This window comes from Balaenoptera physalus (assembly GCF_965194825.1).
Source record: "Balaenoptera physalus genome assembly, chromosome: 9".
Lineage (NCBI taxonomy): Eukaryota > Metazoa > Chordata > Mammalia > Artiodactyla > Balaenopteridae > Balaenoptera > Balaenoptera physalus.
Genome location: NC_138888.1, coordinates 24,359,311 through 24,369,251, shown reverse-complemented (window position 1 = coordinate 24,369,251; position 9,941 = coordinate 24,359,311). Strand labels below are relative to the sequence as shown.

The 9,941-nt window shown below is 38.2% G+C and overlaps 1 long non-coding RNA gene across 12 annotated transcripts in view; it reads left to right on the top strand.

The window, feature by feature from the left end:
- The window catches only part of LOC309666940, a 302,552-nt gene that overhangs the window by 272,881 nt on the left and 19,730 nt on the right, over positions 1-9,941 (top strand). The window lies entirely within an intron of this gene.

The following is a 9,941-nucleotide window of genomic DNA, read 5'->3' as shown; positions in this document are numbered from 1 at the left end:
GTAAGTTGTTCTGCAGCAACAGGAAATGAATACACTTAGAAGTATCTATCAAATACATTAGAAATTTTGTAAACACTTTTATGCAAGAATTGGACCTTGAGTATAACCTAAGAAATAATTATGATTTCTACTTAACCATGAAGATGTTCAAGTGTTTGTAAAAGTGAAAAACTAGAAATTTAATATTCAATAGAATCACAATAGTTAAACACTGGACTCTAGAGATAGAGATGGTGAATTGACACATGTATTTATTGCCTCTTCTTCCCCAGGTTTCACTGAGGAAAATAAATGAACTCTATCAAAAAAAATAGAATATGAAATGTCATTAGAAAATGACTGCAAAACAGTTTTGGAAAGTAGAAAACAGTAAAATATATTCACAGACTTAACCAAGAAGGGTAAAAGGGTCAATGTACTAGGTTCTGAAGGGCCCTGGCTTTCCTAATAACTGCTCTGGATGCTACAAGTGAAGGAAGAAGTACCTTCAAAATTTGGACAAAAGATATTTTCTATATGAAATTCTATATTCAACCAAAATAAATATAAAGGCAAAATAAACAGCTTGGACATCTAAATATCCAGATGCACATTTAAAGTTAGCTATTGGAAAATGTGCTAGAGCAAAATGAAGGAGTTAATAAAGGAAGAACAAATTATAGTATCTAGGGAAAAGTGGACTCCAGGAGAGAGGTGAGCAGTACTGCCAGGGTGTCAACATTGCATGTGGCACAGAGAGCAATCAGCAGACAGAAACCCAAGAATGGAGGGATTCAGAAGCAAAGCCTTTAGGGAGAAAAATGAATGAAGCTTGTTAGGAAAGATATGATGGATCATTTGGAAAAAAGAAAATACATATGTATAGTAAATCATGTGAGTAAGAAATTAATTATATAGGGACTTGATTATATAAATTATGGAAAAATCCATACCATGGAATACTATACAGTCATTAAGAAGAATGAGAACAAATCTACATGTATTTCCATACAAATTATGAAATTTTTTGTTCTAGTTCTGTGAAAAATGCCATTGGTAGTTTGATAGGGATTGCATTAAATCTGTAGATTGCTTTGGGTAGTATAGTCATTTTCACAATGTTGATTCTTCCAATCCAAGAACATGGTATATCTCTCCATCTATTTGTATCATCTTTAATTTCTTTCATCAGTGTCTTATAATATTCTGCCTACAGGTCTTTTGTCTCCTTGGGTAGGTTTATTCCTAGATATTTTATTCTTTTTGTTGCTATGGTAAATGGGAGTGTTTTCTTAATTTCACTTTCAGATTTTTCATCATTAGTGTATAAGAATGCCAGAGATTTCTGTGCATTAATTTTGTATCCTGCTACTTTACCAAATTCATTGATTAGCTCTAGTAGTTTTCTGGTAGCATCTTTAGGATTCTCTATATATAGTATCATGTCATCTGCAAACAGTGACAGCTTTTCTTCTTCTTTTCCAATTTGGATTCCTTTTATTTCTTTTTCTTCTCTGATTGCTGTGGCTAAAACTTCCAAAACTATGTTGAATAATAGTGGTGAGAGTGGGCAACCTTGTCTTGTTCCTGATCTTAGTGGAAATGGTTTCAGTTTTTCACCATTGAGGATGATGTTGGCTGTGGGTTTGTCATATATGGCCTTTATTATGTTGAAGAAAGTTCCCTCTATGCCTACTTTCTGGAGGGTTTTTATCATAAATGGGTGTTGAATTTTGTCGAAAGCTTTCTCTGCATCTATTGAGATGATCATATGGTTTTTCTCCTTCAATTTGTTAACATGGTGTATCACATTGATTGATTTGCATATATTGAAGAATCCTTGCATCCCTGGGATAAATCCCACTTGATCATGGTGTATGATCCTTTTAATGTGCTGCTGGATTCTGTTTGCTAGTATTTTGTTGAGGATTTTTGCATCTATGTTCATCAGTGATATTGGCCTGTAGTTTTCTTTCTTTCAGACATCTTTGTCTGGTTTTGGTATCAGGGTGATGGTGGCCTCGTAGAATGAGTTTGGGAGTGTTCCTCCCTCTGCTATATTTTGGAAGAGTTTGAGAAGGATAGGTGTTAGCTCTTCTCTAAATGTTTGATAGAGTTTGCCTGTGAAGCCATCTGGTCCTGGGCTTTTGTTTTTTGGAAGATTTTTAATCACAGTTTCAATTTCAGTGCTTGTGATTGGTCTGTTCATATTTTCTATTTCTTCCTGGTTCAGTCTCGGCAGGTTGTGCATTTCTAAGAATTTGTCCATTTCTACCAGTTTGTCCATTTTATTGGCATATAGTTGCTTGTAGTAATCTCTCATGATCCTTTGTACTTCTGCAGTGTCACTTGTTACTTCCCCTTTTTCATTTCTAATTCTATTGATTTGAGTCTTCTCCCTTTTTTTCTTGATGAGTCTGGCTAGTGGTTTATCATTTTTGTTTATCTTCTCAAAGAACCAGCTTTTAGTTTTATTGATCTTTGCTATCATTTCCTTCATTCCTTTTTCATTTATTTCTGATCTGATCTTTATGATTTCTTTCCTCCTGCTACCTTTGGAGGTTTTTTGTTCTTCTTTCTCTAATTGCTTTAGGTATAAGGTTAGGTTGTTTATTTGAGATGTTTCCTGTTTCTTAAGATAGGATTGTATTGCTATAAACTTCCCTCTTAGAACTGCTTTTGCTGCATCCCATAGGTTTTGGGTCGTCGTGTCTCCATTGTCATTTGTTTCTAGGTATTTTTTGATTTCTTCAGTGATCACTTGGTTGTTAAGCAGTATATCGTTTAGCCTCATGTGTTTGTATTTTTTACACATCTTTTCCTGTAATTGATATCTAATCTCATAGCGTTGTGGTTGGAAAAGATACTTGATACGATTTCAATTTTCTTAAATTTACCAAGGCTTCATTTGTGACCCAAGATATGATCTATCCTGGAGAATGTTCCATGAGCACTTGAGAAGAATGTGTATTCTGTTGTTTTTGGATGGAATGTCCTATAAATATCAATTAAGTCCATCTTGTTTAATGTATCATTTAAAGCTTGTGTTTCCTTATTTATTTTCATTTTGGATGATCTGTCCATTGGTGAAAGTGGGGTGTTAAAGTCCCCTACTATGATTGTGTTTCTGTCGATTTCCCCTATTATGGCTGTTAGTATTTGCCTTATGTATTGAGGTGCTCCTATGTTGGGTGCATAAATATTTACTATTGTTATATCTTCTTCTTGGATCGATCCCTTGATCATTATGTAGTGTCCTTCTTTGTCTCTTGTAATAATCTTTATTTTAAAGTCTATTTTGTCTGATATGAGAATTGCTAGTCCAGCTTTCTTTTGATTTCCATTTGCATGGAATATCTTTTTCCATCCCCTCACTTTCAGTCTGTATGTGTCCCTAGGTCTGAAGTGGGTCTCTTGTAGACAGCATATATACGGGTCTTATTTTTGTATCCATTCAGCGAGTCTGTGTCTTTTGGTGGGAGCATTTAATCCATTTATGTTTAAGGTAATTATCAATATGTATGTTCCTAGTCCCATTTTCTTAATTGTTTTGGGTTTGTTAATGTAGGTCTTTTCCTTCTCTTGTGTTTCCTGCCTAGAGAAGTTCCTTTAGCATTTGTTGTAAAGCTGGTTTGGTGGTGCTGAACTCTCTCAGCTTTTGCTTGTCTGTAAAGGTTTTAATTTCTCCATCATAGCTGAATGAGATCCTTGCTGGGTAGAGTAATCTTGGTTGTAGGTTTTTCTCCTTCATCACTTTAAATATGTCCTGCCAGTCCCTTCTGGCTTGCAGAGTTTCTGCTGAAAGATCAGCTGTTAACCTTATGGGGATTCCCTTGTGTGTTATTTGTTGTTTTTCCCTTGCTGCTTTTAATATGTTACCTTTGTACTTAATTTTTGATAGTTTGATTAATATGTGTCTTGGCATGTTTCTCCTTGGATTTATCCTGTATGGGACTCTCTGTGCTTCCAGGACTTGATTAACTATTTCCTTTCCCATATTAGGGAAGTTTTCAACTATAATCTCTTCAAATATTTTCTCAGTCCCTTTCTTTTTCTCTTCTTCTTCTGGGACCCCTACAATTCGAATGTTGGTTCATTTAATGTTGTCCCAGAGGTCTCTGAGACTGTCCTCAATTCTTTTCATTCTTTTTTCTTTATTCTGCTCTGCAGTAGTTATTTCCACTATTTTATCTTCCAGGTCACTTATCTGTTCTTCTGCCTCAATTATTCTGCTATTGATCCCTTCTAGAGAATTTTAAATTTCATTTATTGTGTTGTTCATGATTGTTTGTTTGCTCTTTAGTTCTTCTAGGTCCTTGTTAAATGTTTCTTGCATTTTCTCTATTCTATTTCCAAGATTTTGTATCATCTTTACTATCATTATTCTGAATTCTTTTTCAGGTAGACTGCCTATTTCCTCTTCATTTGTTAGGTCTGGTGGGTTTTACCTTGCTCCTTCATCTGCTGTGTGTTTCTCTGTCTTCTCATTTTGCTTAACTTACTGTGTTTGGGGTCTCCTTTTCACAGTCTGCTTGTTCGTAGTTCCCGTTGTTTTTGGTGTCTGCCCCCAGTGGCTAAGGTTGGTTCAGTGGGTTGTGTAGGCTTCCTGGTGGAGGGGACTCGTGCCTGTGCTCTGGTGGATGAGGCTGGATCTTGTCTCTCTGGTGGGCAGGTCCAGGTCTGGTGGTGTGTTTTGCTGTGTCTGTGGCCTTATTATGATTTTAGGCAGCCTCTCTGCTAATGGATGGGGCTGTGTTCCTGTCTTACTAGTTGTTTGGCATAGGGTGTCAAGCACTGTAGCTTGCTGGTCATTGAGTGGAGCTGGGTCTTGGCATTGAGATGGAGATCTCTGTGAGATTTTCACTGTTTGATATTACGTGGCGCTGGGAAGTCTCTTGTGGACCAATGTCCTGAACTTGGCTCTCCCACCTCAGAGGCACAGCCCTGATGCCTGGCTGGAGCTCCAAGAGCCTGTCATCCACAAGGCTCAGAATAAAAGGGAGAAAAAATAGAAAGAAAGAAAGAAAGAGGATAAAATAAAATAAAGTAAAATAAAATAAAATAAAGTTATTAAAATAAAAAAATAATTATTAAGAAAAAATTTTTTTAAAGTAAACAAACAATAAACAAAAAAAACACGGATGGACAGAACCCTAGCACAACTGGTGAAAGCAAAGCTACACAGACAAAATCACACAGAGAAGCATACACCTAGACACTCACAAAAAGAGAAAAAGGGGGAAAAATAATATATCTTTGCTCCCAAAGTCCACCTCCTCAATTTGGGATGATTCGTTGTCTATTCAGGTATTCCACAGATGAAGGGTACATCAAATTGATTTTAGAGATTTAATCCGCTGCTCCTGAGGCTGCTGGGAGAGATTTCCCTTTCTCTTCTTTGTTCGCACAGCTCCCGGGGTTCAGCGTTGGATTTGGCCCCGCTTCTGCATGTCGGTTGCCTGAGGGTGTCTGTTCTTCGCTCAGACAGGATGGGGTTAAAGGAGCAGCTGATTTGGGGGCTCTGGCTCACTCAGGCCGGGGGGAGGGAGGGGTACAGTGGAGGCGGGGCGAGCCTGCGGCGCAGAGGCCGGCGTGATGTTGCACCAGCCTGAGGCGCCGTGCGTTCTCCCAGGGAAGTTGTCCCTGGATCACGAGAGCCTGGCAGTGGCAGGCGGCACAGGCTCCCAGGAGGGGCGGTGTGGATGGTGACCTGTGCTCGCACACAGGCTTCTTGGTGGCGGCAGCAGCAGCCTTAGCGTCTCATGCCCGTCTCTGGGGTCCGCGCTGATAGCCGCGGCTCGCGCCTGTCTCTGCAGCTCCTTTAAGCAGCGCTCTTAATCCCCTCTCCTCGTGCACCAGGAAACAAAGAGGCAAGAAAAAGTCTCTTGCCTCTTCGGCAGGTCCAGACCTTTTCCTGGACTCCCTCCCGGCTAGCTGTGGCGCACTAGCCCCTTCAGGCTGTGTTCACGCCGCCAACCCCAGTCCTCTCCCTGGGATCCGACCGCAGCCCAAGCCTCAGCTCCCAGCCCCCGCCCGCCCCGGCGGGGGAGCAGACAAGCCTCTCGGGCTGGTGAGTGCTGCTCGGCACCGATCCTCCGTGCGGGAACCTTCCCCGCTCTGCCACCCGCAGTCTCCGCCCGCAAAGGGGCTTCCTAGTGTGTGGAAACCTTTTCTCCTTCACAGCTCCCTCCCACTGGTGCAGGTCCCATCCCTATTCTTTTGTCTCTGTTGTTTCTTTTTTCTTTTGCCAGGTACGTGCGGAGTTTCTTGCCTTTTGGGAGGTCTGAGGTCTTCTGCCAGCGTTCAGTAGGTGTTCTGTAGGAGCAGTTCCACACGTAGATGTATTTCTGATGTATCTGTGGGGAGGAAGGTGATTTCCATGTCTTACTCTTCCGCCATCTTGAAGCCTCTCCCCTACTTGTATTGATGTGGAACAATCTCCAGAATATAATATTGAATGAGAAGGCAAGGTAAGGAACAGTATACGTAGTATGATTCCATTACTGTTTTTTAAAAGATGGATATACAGATTTCTATAGTTAACTTCTACATAAACAGACTAACTCTGGAGGGGTATATAGTAATCTGGTAATGGTTGCTGTGGTGAGAAAAATGGAGAACTGAGGAAAGAGCTCAATCAATGGACTGACAAAAATGTTGAAACACAAAGCCAATTAATAAACATGAAAAAATATACATCCATTAAAATGATGCAATGAGAAACTATACAATAATATGGAATATGTTCTCTATAGATTATAAGTCAAAATCATATAACAAAATAAAATTCCTTGACATTCAAGTTTTTTTGTTGTTTTAAATTTATTATTATTATTTTTATACAGCATGTTCTTATTAGTTAACTATTTTATACATATTAGTGTATATATGTCAATCCCAATCTCCCAATTCATCCCCCCCCCATGCTTTCCCCCCTTTGTGTCCATACGTTTGTTCTCTACATCTGTGTTTCTATTTCTGCCTTGCAAACCTGTTCAACTGTACCATTTTCCTAGATTCCACATATATGAGTTAATATATGATATTTGTTTTTCTCTTTCTGACTTACTTCACTCTGTATGATGGTCTCTAGGTCCATCTGTGTCTCTACAAATGACCCAATTTCATTCCTTTTTATGGCTGAGTAATATTCCATTGTATCTATGTTCCACATCTTCTTTATCCATTCCTCTGTCGATGGGCATTTAGGTTGTTTCCATGACCTGGCTATTGTAAATAGTGCTGCAATGAACATTGGGGTGCATGTGTCTTTTTGAATTGTGGTTTTCTCTGAGTATATGCCCAGTCAAGTTTTTTTTTAATTCAAGTTTTATAAATATAGTCACATATAGAAAAAATAGGGAGATATACACACAAAAATAATAACAGTGGCAGGCAATAGCATATTTTTTATTATAACATTGTAGTATTTTGAATATGAGAAAAATGATTGTAAAAATGAATGTCTTTGCCTATAACATAGGTGAGATAAACATTTAAAGTTCTTTTAAAAGTAAATTAGACTGCCTATTTTAGTAATCATCATTTTGGTCTTTGTCTTATAATATTTTTTAATATATCAATTAAAACTCAAACATTTGAGAACCTATGTTTTTAATGGCTTGATACTACAATGACCTGGTCCTAGAGGAGTACCAAGGCATTCTTTTACTCACTGGAAATTTCAGTCTAGCTGAGGAAGCAAGACACATGTAAAATAATAACTAAAAACACAACATATTAAATGTATGAGACAGTGAAATAGCATAGATATATCAGATTTTATAAGAAGGAAAGATCATTGTTGCCTAGAGAACTATAGTCAGCTTGAAGAATGGATAAGAATTAATCACAGAAAAAAAAAAGACAATAACCTTCAAGTAGAAAACTTGCCATGAGCAAAGGAACAGATTAAGTGACTTAGGGGACATTTTCACTCTCAGATCATTGACTTGGGATGGTAACAGTAGAACAGCTTCCAATTTTCAAAGACGTTTCACACAATTGACTCAGGTGTGATATAGGCAGGGTGAAGCAATGGAGACAAGCACCCTGCAGGCAGACAGTTGGGTTTTCAAATTCTAGTTCTGCCACTACATGATGTGACCTAGAAAGTCAACTTTTAAAGCAATAATGCCTAAAGTGAGGGTTCCTGTGAGGGTTAAAAATGAGAACAGGAGGAAATCGTCTAACACTCTGCCTGGCACACAGTGGCTGTTGGTTATAACTCTATGTTGGAATAGAGTTTCGTCCCTTGCTTCTCCCCATGCATTCCAACCTCACAACATCAGTGTGGAGTAATGGGAAGAATGATTCATCTCATTTTGTAGGTAAGAAAATCAAGTCTCAAAGATGTTAACTTATTTACAATCATTACAATCATAGAGCTAATAAGCAGTGGACTCAGATCATCTGAGTTTTAGCTCAGTGACAATGACTTTCCATGATGACTAAAACTTTATATATATGCAAAGAAAATTGTGATGTGGGATTTTTTTCAGTTGTGATCAGTTGTTTGGTTCTCATGAAGCTTCATTAGATGCTATTTCATTTGATGGATTCACCACAATCCAGTCTGTTCCTCGATTTTGCAGGCTCATAAACATGATTTTTTGAGCACATAGAGGGAGTATATTAACCTTTCAGGAACAAACTCATATTAATTAATTTCTCATGGGAATTCTCTTGAGAAGAAGACTCTTTCTTAAGTATCTTTGTGAACTTAGTGCCTAGCACAGGATCTGGAACAAACCAGAGTGTCAATACATTTCATGTGGTCATAAGACCAGAATGCTAATTTATTAATTAATGACAAAATTACAAACGCCAAAAGTCCTAGATACTTACACTTTTTGCCGAAAGAAAAAAACATGTAAAACCAAATAAGACTCAGAAGGACAATTTCTGAGCACATCATTCAGAGTGAGGGACATTGAGCCCTGCAAATATTTACTGACTTTGGGCATGATGCACTCATCCCGATGAGAGGTGCCTGGAGTTTCTCTTAGTGCGTGACCCCATACACCTTATTCTTGAGAATGACCTTACATGTCTCTGACCACATCCGTCTTGCATTGATTTTCTAGTTTCACTTTCAGATGGCACCTTGCTTTCGATATCTACAGGGTATTTTGCTGTCTGCCCGGAGTCTGATGAGTGGTTTCAACCTTTTTACCTCTGGAAACAAATAGTGGGTGACATTCGCTCACTGGCATCCTGGTTAGAAAGCCTCCCCTTCTCTTAGAGGAGGAGGATATCAGAATGCAGCTGAGTGAGAGTGACATTTCAGGATAACCTTGACTTCCCTCTAACTTACAAACAAAAGTAAATCATTTGCAAAATTTGAACTATTAATAGTAACAAATTACTTGCAACAGAGCTCACAGCAGATTGTGACACACTATTGGATCTTGACCGCTGTGTCTAGTGGAGAAAATAAATGGTTGTTTTGATCTCTAGAATTTTCCTAGTCAAGAGCGTGGTAACAAACATAGCACAAGGACAATTTTTAATTTGACTCACACTATATAGACAGCAAATTTTGTATTATAAAGGAAGACTCTTTCCTTAAACTCTTAAAGGAAGAATTGCATCGAGTCTTTACCAGTGGGGTATTTTTTTCTATGTTCAGGAAAGGATGAAGAGAGACATATATATTATTTTAAAAGATCATGAGTCTAAATCATCATTAAAAAAAAAAGAAAAGGCAGGAAAAAAAGGAGAAAAATATAAACTCTGTGTTCCTATTCTCTTTAGGATTTAAGAAATCTAAATATAAACTCACTACTTTCCTTTTTTCCATTAAGTAAAGAACTTTTAATTCTAGCAAAATTTGAACTACGATGGTTTAACTTTGTGCTTTCTCATCCTCTCCTTGGATTTGTGGGTCAAAAGAGGAGTCATTAGGGACTTGTATTTCCTGTCTCATCTTTTCCTTCCTCCTTTCTTAAAACTTTGTGGAA